General features: G+C 46.4%; 1 long non-coding RNA gene across 1 annotated transcript; it reads left to right on the top strand.

The window, feature by feature from the left end:
- Positions 1-1,765: 1,765 nt before the first annotated feature.
- On the top strand, positions 1,766-7,977 carry LOC132589423 (uncharacterized). The gene is made up of 3 exons (XR_009556603.1): positions 1,766-2,007; positions 4,570-4,661; positions 7,921-7,977. It is a non-coding gene; the product is annotated as an uncharacterized LOC132589423 (long non-coding RNA).
- The last annotated feature ends 2,622 nt before the right edge of the window (positions 7,978-10,599 follow it).

A 10,599-nucleotide genomic window follows, 5' to 3' on the forward strand; every position in this document is an offset into this window, starting at 1 on the left:
AAAGTTTGGTTTTCCCCATCCTTCCCATATGTCAGTCATTTTCTCCACCCCTGTCCCAAAGTGGCCATTTTCTCCCCCTCTGCCATCAGGAGGCTTTTCCAAAACCAATAAATAAATATCATTATATTTTTATTATTGCTATTTATTAATATTATTTAAAACATTTTAAAGCCACCAATATAGGGCACCCAAGACAGCAAACAATAAAAAAACTGAGAAGATAGATGATAGATAAATGATAGATGATAGAAAGACAGACAGAAGAAGATGATGATGATATTGGATTTATATCCTGCCCTCCACTCCAAATCTCAGAGTCTCAGAATGGCTCACAATCTTCCTTATCTTCCTCCCCCACAACAGACACTCTGTGAACATAAGAACATAAGAGAAGCCATGTTAGATCAGGCCAATGGCCCATCCAGTCCAACATTCTGTGTCACACAGCGGCCAAATTCACACACACACACAAACACACACACACTGTGGCTAATAGCCACTGATGGACCTCTGCTCCATATTTTTATCTAACCCCCTCTTGAAGGTGGCCATGCTTGTGGCCGCCACCACCTCCTGTAGCAGTGAATTCCACATGTTAATCACCCTTTGGGTGAAGAAGTACTTCCTTTTGTCCGTTTTAACCTGTCTGCTCAGCAATTTCATCGAGGTATCAATTTCATCATGTGAGGTAGGTGGGGCTGAGAGGGCTCTCACAGCAGCTGCCCTTTCAAGGACAACCTCTGCCAAAGTTATGGCTGACCCAAGGCCATTCCAGCAGATGCAAGTGGAGGAGTGGGGAATCAAACCCGGTTCTTCCAGATAAGCGTCTGCACACTTAACCGCTACAGACACACAGGTAGGTGACTTTTTTGAGCAGGAACGCACAGAAACACAGTTCTGGCTGGCTTGGCATCAGGAGTGTGGCCTAATATGCAAATGAGTTCCTGCTGGGCTTTTCCTACAAAAAGCCTTGTGTGAAACTATGGTGATGCCAGGGGATGTGACTTAATATGCAAATGAGTTCCTCCTGGGCCTTTTCTTTTTAAAAGAAGCCCTGGATCGATGGATCAGTCGATAGATAGAATTAAAACAGAACACAAACACGTGAATGAGAGGAAGGGTCAATAAGAGTCAGTGAGGGAATGTCAGTCAAAACAAAACCAGAAGTGTTATGATGTTATAGCAATGTCACGACAGTATAACAATCTGTATCATTTTCTGAGTTTTCATTTTTTTAAAGTAAGTTTATTATAGAATGTGTATATTTTTGCAGCAAAGCGGGATAGAGACACTTAAAAAAACCTGGGAATTATAAAATTATACATGGGTTGGTGTCATCGGCCGGCCAGCTGCCACCTCCTCCTCAGAGGAATCAAAAGAATTGGACCCTGCACTGATGGAGTCCCCATCTGAGCAGTTGGGTCCAGCTGCAGACCCAATGGGGAAGCATCAAGAAGTGAGAATGCTTCCCAGTCACAGCCAGGCAGCTTAGTCTTCCAGGAGAAGGAGATGCCACAGAGGCTGGTATCTCCATCTCTACCAGCCTCTCCTAAACCAGCAGAGTGTAGAAGGAAGAGAGAGCACTTAACAGCTCTAGAGAGAAGACAAAGCACTCACCAGATTCCTCACCAACAATCAGTGTTAATTCTTAGAGCAGTGTCCTTTCAGGACAAGGACTGACAGGCTGATAGTGAAATTAGTAAAGACCTGCACCTGTAGGAAGGTGATTGCAACTGTAAGGCATGACACCTGGGCCATGGAGGATGAGTCAGGAAAGGAGGCAGATAAAAGGAACACCTTGCTTGCCACACTTCTGTGAAGTTGACGTACCTAGCAAGCAGAACTGGACCCCTTTTTTGCTGCCTTGTACCTTATTGCTGGTAACCTGTGCCTGCTCCTACAACCTTGGACCCAGATCCTGCACCTGTTCCCCAGTCCTTGAATGGGACCCTTGAACCTTCCTTGTCCTGACCTTGGACTGGACCTGTGATTGCTGACTCCAGACTGGTTTGTAGACCTTGCCTCTGTACATATAATTGTGCTTACTGGGTAGAGCAACAGGGCCTGGCTTGACCCTGAATGTGTCCGTTGATCATGTTGTATTGATGTAATGATACTCATTTCCTGATTCCCCCCCAAACAATGAAAAAAACTCTGATGGCATGGGGGAGACTTGGTCACTGCTGGGCACAAAAGCTAGAAAACTATGGGGTTGCTAGACATGTTGAAGCTGCCACCATGCTGTATGATAAGCCTGTCCACAAGTGGAAAGCAGGAAAGAGTCACGCATTGTCATCCTGTACATAGGGATTATTTTAAAATGTATAATCCTAGACAGCTATCCATTCTGAAGATGGATTCTTGCCTGTGAGTATATTTTGTGACATTGGATCCTCCAGTGACGTGGCTGGTCAATTGGGATGAGGCTGCAGAACGTCGATGGAGAGCCACTGGGTTGAGAGACAATGCTGGGCATGCATTCTCAGAGTAATCCTATCTCTTCTTCTTCTACCCAGCCACATGTGGTGCTCCAGTTTTAGGCGGAAAACTAGATTTCCTGTGCTTGCTCCTACGGCCTTGGACCCAGATTTCCTGTGCTGGTTCCATATTTATGCAACTCTTTTGCCAGAGATATTTGAATGGCCCCAAAGTTGAACTGGAGAAAATGTCCTGTACCTTTAATAGAGACTTAATGTGTAGAATTGGGCAGTTGAAGCTTTTCAGGGCTTGAAGGTAAATATCACCAGGTAAATAACATTTCATTAAGCCTCTTTGTAAGGGACAGGAATTTTTTCTTCAGGCATTTGGCAAACCTAATTACCCATTCTGTGAGCTTTAGGCATCAAATTAAGGCATTTTATTCTTCCACTATTTGATGGCAATTTATTGCCTGCAGCCTGCAGCAACACTGCTAGGCTGCACAGGCAAGCTTTGCTCCCCTAGGGAAGAGAAGGAGGATCTTCAGCCCGTTTGGGCACAAGTTGGAAGGCGCGGGGCTTGGCCACGCTAACGACCAAGCCTCTGTTCCCTGTTGCAGTCTTGGACAACGATCAGCCCTCCCTGTTTGTTATGTAGGCGATTGCTGGTCGTCTCTGGTTGGGAGGCCGGGTAGGAATTTTTTGCTCCCCAGCTGATTGGCAGTGCTGGGGGGGGGGGAGTTTTTTTCCTACCCTACATAGCAAAGCAGTGGCTTGTGGATTTGGCTATCGGGAGGCGCTGTTAAATAGGTTGGTCACTTTAGTTTGGCAGGTTTTACTGGGTTTGGGGTATTATGCGGCTAGGGGAGGACCATGAAGCATCCCCCTTTTGGGTAGTTAGGGGTCTGGCATAATCAACCTTGGGGTTTGATGACCCGGGGTGGGAAAAATGCAGACTGTCCTGGAGGCTTGACCAGAGGGTGCCTTCCATTGAGACGTGCGTCTGGTGGTTGGGCCCTCTGGGGCGTGCCTCCCTGCTGGGCTGGCCTGGTGGGAGCTGTGTCACACAGCTCCGGCTGGGGACTGGGTCTCTCGCCTGTGAATGGCAGGGGAGTGGTCTGTTGAGACCCCTAGCCCTGACTGGGCCGCACTTATGGGGTGCCCTTGCCATTCTTATTATGTTTAATAAAGTGGCCCATAGTTATACCAATGCCTTGTGTCCAACTCTTCATTCCGACTTAGGGGGGCAAAGTCTGTTGAATGTTTATTGCTGTTATATTTATTTAGTTGTTTCAACTACTAGTTTTGGTTGCAATTGCTTGCATGGTTTTGTTCTCCTTCAAAGCTTCTTAATCAAAAAGGTTTAGTGTACAATTAAAAATTCAAAAATAATCACTGGGCTGAGCAGTTAAAGGAATGTTGAAAAAAATACCATTAGGAATGCTAGCTTATATGAAAACTGTATTTGAAAGAATACTACCTTTGAAAGAAAAAGCTACAACTTGAATGGCCCACTGAGTTTTAACCTCAGTTTCAGAGAAAGGTCATACATGACCACAGGGTCTCCCCTATGTTCAAACACTGATATTTCCAGTTTTAAAAGTAGAACTTTGTGCTGGAGTAGATTTGGAGGACCACCACTGCCAATCAAGAGAGACAGAACTGAAGAGGGAGCTATATACCTCAGGGTTAGAACATAATCTTTCTCTGGCATTTTCCAGATTCTTCTAATGTTTCATTTTCATTCCTCCACGTTACCATTTTTTCCCCTTGTGTCCAGACAATTTCATTAACATCCCAGGCTGTTTTCGCACTCACGTTTTACTGGCGCCACGACCCTCCTCACGCCGGCGAATCTGCATGGATTTCGCACCAGAAGCGCCGGCGCACCCAGAAGCGCCGGCTACTTCCGTCGCTAAGCCAGCGCAAACGGAAATCGCAAAGATGCAGGAAAACGTTTGCGCTGGCTTAGCGACGGAAGTAGCCGGCGCTTCTGGGTGCGCCGGCGCTTCTGGTGCGAAATCCATGCAGATTCGCCGGCGTGAGGAGGGTCGTGGCGCCAGTAAAACGTGAGTGCGAAAACACCCCCAGTTTTTCCTCATTTCCCCTATTCTTTCCTAAACTTTTTTCATACTTTTTTTTTACATTGCAGAATGAATTTGCAAGATTGCTTGGAATCTGAACATTTTTCCCCACCTCATGGATTGCCACCCAAACCTACCCAAGTGCACAGGGTCAACAGCTGTATGGATCCTCTCTCTCTCGGCTTGGCTTCGCGAACGAAGATTTAAGAAGGGTGCAATAGTCCACGTTTGCTGCAGGCTCGCTGGTGGCTGACAAGACCAATGTGGGACAGGCAGGTCCGGCCACAGCGGCTGCAGGGAAAAGTCTGATTTAGGGTTGGTCCTGTAGCAGTGCGATTCTTCCTCAATCTCCTTTTGTCCTCAAGACCAGCTATGCGTGTGTTCTCAAAGGAAGAGACAGCCTGGTGGATGGTGTGCCTCCATGCTTTGCGATCTGAGGCTAGGTCAGACCACTGGTGATGGTTGATGTGACAGGTGCTAAGGGATTTCTTCAAGGAGTCCTTGTACCTCTTCTTTGGTGCCCCTCTATTTCGATGGCCGGTGGAGAGTTCGCCATACAGGGCAATCTTGGGAAGGCGGTGGTTTTCCATCCTAGAAATATGCCCTGCCCAGCGCAGCTGCGTCTTCAACAGCAGTGCCTCGATGCTGGTAACCTCTGCCCGCTTGAGGACTTCAGTGTTGGTCACAAAGTCACTCCAGTGGATGTTGAGGATGGTGCGAAGGCAGCGCTGATGAAAGCGCTCAAGGAGTCGCAGGTGATGACGGTATAAAACCCATGATTCGGAGCCATAGATGAGGGTTGTCATCACAACCGCTTTGTAAACATTGATCTTTGTGCCTTTTTTCAGATGCTTGTTGCTCCACACTCTTTTGTGCAGTCGGCCAAATGCACGGTTTGCCTTTGCCAGCCTGTTGTCAATCTCCTTGTCGATCTTGGCATCTGAGGAGATGATGCACCCCAGGTAGCTGAACTGCTGGACTGTCTTCAGAACTGATTCACCCACAGTGATGCAGGGAGGGTGATAATCTTCCTGGGGTGCAGGCTGGTGGAGAACTTCTGTCTTCTTCAGACTAACTTCTAGGCCGAATAGCTTGGCAGCCTCTGCAAAGCAGGACGTCATATGCTGCAGAGCTGATACCGAGTGGGAGACGAGTGCAGCATCATCAGCAAACAGTAGCTCTCGGATGAGTTTTTCCATTGTCTTGGAGTGTGCCTTTTGCCTGCGATGGAGAGCAGGGTTATCCCCCGGTAGTTGGAGCAGTCTGACTTTTCCCCTTTGTTCTTGTATAGGGTGATGATGATTGCATCGCGAAAGTCCTGTGGTAATTTGCCTTGTTCCCAGCAGGTGACAAGTACTTTGTGAAGTGAGCTATGTAGTACTGTGCCCCCATGCTTCCAGATCTCTGGTGGAATTCCATCAACTCCTGCTGCCTTGCCACTTTTCAGTTGCTTGATGGCTTTAACAGTCTCTTCTAGGGTGGGGATCTCATCCAACTCTGTTTTCACCGGTTGAAGTGGGGTGAGGTGGATTGCTGAATCTTGAACTACGCGGTTGGCACTGAAGAGAACCTGAAAATACTCTGACCACCGGTTCAGTATGGATGCCTTGTCTGTGAGGAGCACTTGGCCGTCTGCACTATGCAAGGGACTCTGAGCCTGATATGATGGACCATATACTGCCTTCAGGGCTTCGTAGAACCCTCTTAAATCACCAGTGTCTGCACACAGCTGGGTTCTCTCTGCAAGCTTGGTCCACCACTCGTTCTGAATGTCTCGAAGCTTGCGCTGGAGGTTGCTACATGCAGCGTGAAAGGTTGCTTTTTTCCCAGGACAGGAGGGCTGAGCAAGATGTGCTTGGTAGGCAGATCTCTTTTTTGCCAGTAATTCTTGGATCTCTTGATTGTTCTCATCAAACCAGTCCTTGTTCTTCCTTGTGGAGAACCCGAGGACTTCTTCAGAGATCTGCAGGATGGTAGTTTTTAGGTGTTCCCAGAGTGCTTCTGGAGAAGGGTCTGTGGGGCAACTGAGGTCCTCAATTCTTGACTGGAGTTTTGCCTGGAAGGCAGCTTTAACTTCGGCTGACTGGAGGCTGCCAACCTGAAACTTCCTCCGAGGGATACCTCCTCTCCTGGGTGTGGGTTTAAAGTGAAGACGGAGATTGCAGCGTACAAGACGATGATCCGTATGACATTCTGCGCTGGGCATTACTCGGGTGTGTAAGACATCTCGAAGGTCTCTCTGGCGCACCAGAATGTAGTCGATAAGGTGCCAATGCTTGGACCGTGGGTGCATCCAGGTTGTCTTCAGACTGTTCTTCTGCTGGAAGATAGTGTTGGTGATGGTGAGCTGGTGCTCCATGCAGAATTCTAGCAGGAGGCGCCCATTGTCATTGCAGTTGCCAATGCCGTGTTTGCCAAGTACTCCTTTCCAGGCTTCCGAGTCTTTACCTACTCTGGCATTGAAGTCGCCAAGGATGATCACCTTGTCCTCTGTAGGGGTTTTCCGTACGAGGTTGCGTAGATCAGCATAGAACTTGTTCTTTTCTGCAGGATCTGCTTGAAGGGTTGGGGCATACACACTGAAGAGTGTTGCATGCTGCTTGTTTTGAAGTGGGAGGCGCATGGACATGATGCGATCTGAGTGACCTGTTGGAAGGTTTTCGAGTTTGGAGGCAATGGAGTTCCTGACCATGAAGCCAACGCCAGAAAGGCGGCTCTCAGCCTTTGACTTACCCGACCAGTAGAGGGTATAGCCAGCACCGTGTTCTTGAAGACTACCTTCCTCAGGGAAACGGACCTCACTGAGAGCTGCTATGTTGATATTCAACCTGAGAAGTTCGTGGGCAACTAGAGCAGAGCGTCGTTCAGGGCGACCACTGCCTACTGTGTCAAGCATGGTTCTGATGTTCCAACATGCAAGCTTTAGTCTTTGCACACTTTGTGAGGCAGGTGCATGCCTTTTCTTTGTTGTTATTTTTTGACCGCAAGTAAGGATGCCCGTTGACCGCGGCTAGCCAACTGGGGTGGGGGAGACGAGCTTTGTTTAGGCCACCTTTTCTAGGCCCCTCTCCGTGTGGAGCAAGCAGTGCTGTCCCTAGATAAGGCTGCTTGGTCGTTCAGGGTGCTGCCGAAAGATGCTTTCGTCTCCGGGTTAGCATCAGGCGACCAATATCCTGAACCGCCTACATGCAGGATCGGGACTGCGGCTTCCAGTGGCACCTTCCACCTGCCGTTTCGCCCCTTGCCTATCGCTGCAGGACTTGATGCGTTGTGAGTTGTGTGTGTGGATATGCCCTTCAGGCCTGCGCAGAGGAATTTTTTAGGTGAAGCGCAGTGTGCGCGGTACTGGCTCCACCCTTTCACCTGGGGGTCATCTGCCATGGCCCAGTAAGCCGGGACGCCGGCAGTGAGTCCTCCAGGTTGGATCCAATTAAGGGGAAAACAACATTTGAAACAATAAATATGTCAAAATAGGGGATAAGTGTGTAAGAGAATCTTTTCTAATTGTGGGGAAATTAACTTTATGATGCCCATCTACCTCCTCTCAAGCGTGAAGGTAACAATTGCTATATGTTGTTCTCAATACTATACCAGCATGTTCTTAAAGGTGTTGTATCTGAAAAAAATCTATACCTATCTATTGCATTCTATTACAAAAAGTATTCATTATATTATTCAAAAGAGAAAAGAGAGAGAGAGATAGGAATGCATAAAAATACATAGGATGCACAGTGCTTACAGAGGATGTATAGAAGATAGAGAGAGATGCATAAAAATGCAAAGGATGTATAGTCTTTACAGAGGATGTATAGTCCTTCTTGGTACGAATGAGTTTAATATATGTAATGGGATAGAATTAGAAACCAATATCCCTGTTAAATTCTAGATGGGTGTTTGTTCCAAGTTTGGTAATAACTTGTAATTCAGGAATTTCCCTTTCCATTTTTTTCCTGAAGTTCCTTTGCAATAAAACAGCTACTTTGAGGTCACCCATAGTATATTCTGGGAGGTTAAAGTGTCCTCCAACAGATTTCTCAGACTTGTGATTCCTGATGTCATATTTTTGTCCATTTATCCTTTGGTGTAGGGTTTGTCCAGTTTGTTCTATGTAGAGAACTGAAGGGTATTGTGGACATTTACTGGCATATATAATGTTAGAAGATGAACAAGTGAATGAGCTGAGATGGCGTAGTTGATGTTTTTGAGTGATTGGGTTGTCGGGTGTAAGTGGCAACAAAGTTGGCATCTGTGATCATCAGAACTGTCATAACACTGGCAAAAATCAAAGTTGGCTGCAGTCTGAAAAATAACTCTGTCTTTGGTCCCAAGTTCCATCTCAGACATTTCCAGCCTTTTAAAAAACTAGACCACAGACTGGGGAAAGACCTTTACCAGAGACTTTGGAGAACTGCCGCCAGTCAGCACAGATGTCATATATTTGCTGGTGTGACTCAGTATAAGGCCTTACGTTGTACCTATATCAAAATAAACTTCTGTTTTCTACAAACAGCCAACAGAAGGCAGACAGGCATTTAGCTTTCAGAATTTAATAACATGGAGAGCGGGAGACCAATTTCATTCTGAAAGGAAATAGACCCGAGCTTGTAAAACTGATTATAGCTTGGCACTGAGACAAAATCAATGGAGTGGTCCATTTATGCTTAGTATTTTGACAGCACTTTTTGGAGAAAAGAACTACAGGAATGATTTAAGACCAGGAAGAAAACTAATTGAAGAAGATACAAGGTGAGAGCTTGGAGAATCTACATTAGGCAGCAGGGTAGAATTAAGGACAATGTATTATAATGCTCAGACTGAGATGAATCAATTCTGAATCATGTGGTCTAATATTGTGAATGGATAGCATGTGGATTTGAGCTCATTTGGAAAGCAAGTATGATGTATTGGTTAGCATGCTGGACAAAGATTTGAAAAAATTGGGTTCAGATCCCCCCACTCTGCTTTGAAGTTTGCTGGGTGACCTTCGGTCAGTTACATTCCTTCAGCCTAGTCTACCTCACAGAGATGTTGTGAAGATAAAAAGGTGAAGGTGCTGCCTGAGCTCTTTGGAGGAAGGGTGGGATGAAGCTATATTAGATAGATGTGGTTTTTGAGCTCAGGATGTGTGAAGTGGAAGGCTTTGCATTACGGCTTTCTGCCGGTGTATAAACAGCACTAGGAAATGTAGGTGTGTAAGAGCCCTGTGGTGCAGAGTGGTAAAGCTGCAGTACTGCCGTCTGAGCTCTCTGCTCATGACCTGAGTTTGATCCCGGCGTAAGCTGGATTCAGATAGTCGGCTCAAGGTTGACTTAGTCTTCCATCATTCTGAGGTTGGTAAAATGAGTACACAGCTTGCTGGGGGGAAAGTGTAGATGACTGGGGAAGGCAATGACAAACCACCCCATAAAAAGTCTGCCGTGAAAATGTGAAAGCAATATCACCCCAGAGTCAGAAATGACTGGTGCTTGCACAGGGGACTACCTTTACTTTTTAAGCTTTACATATCACCAACAACCTACTTTTATACTGGCGATATTACAGTCTGGCAGTGTTACAGAGAGGCTATGACAATTGCACAGAAATTGTGCTAGGCCTCTTGATGCTCTCTGTAATGAATACCTTGAGCGCTGTGCAGCATTAAATTTTTAAAAAGAGCGAAAATACTTGAGGTTTGTAAGGGCAGAAGGGAAGGAGGCACAGTTGATAAAGAGAGAAAAGGAAGAGCTGCTGGGTGAGTATACCTTCTAAGAAGCAAGTAAAATGGAATAACACTAGCAAAGTTAAGACTGTAGCAAAAGGAAGTACAGTGTGTGAGAGGAGGAAGTAAGCTGAAAGAAAAAAAGGAAAAAGGGGTCAAATTGATTTTCAGTCAAGCTGCTGCCCAGCATCCTACACCTACTCCTCCCATCAGAACATGCAACTTCCTGAGCCCCTGCACATTTTACAGTTTTGAACATCTGGCCTTGTAGCTGAAGAGCGAGGAAGGGAGAAAAGAGAGAAGTGGACTAGTTTACCCAATACTCTCTCTGCCTGACCCACATGCATCAAACTTGTGTGTTCCTTCCTGTATTTGGACAGTAGGATAATAACCTTACCTA

The sequence above is a fragment of the Heteronotia binoei genome, chromosome 21, assembly GCF_032191835.1.
Source record: "Heteronotia binoei isolate CCM8104 ecotype False Entrance Well chromosome 21, APGP_CSIRO_Hbin_v1, whole genome shotgun sequence".
In the NCBI taxonomy this organism is placed as follows: domain Eukaryota; kingdom Metazoa; phylum Chordata; class Lepidosauria; order Squamata; family Gekkonidae; genus Heteronotia; species Heteronotia binoei.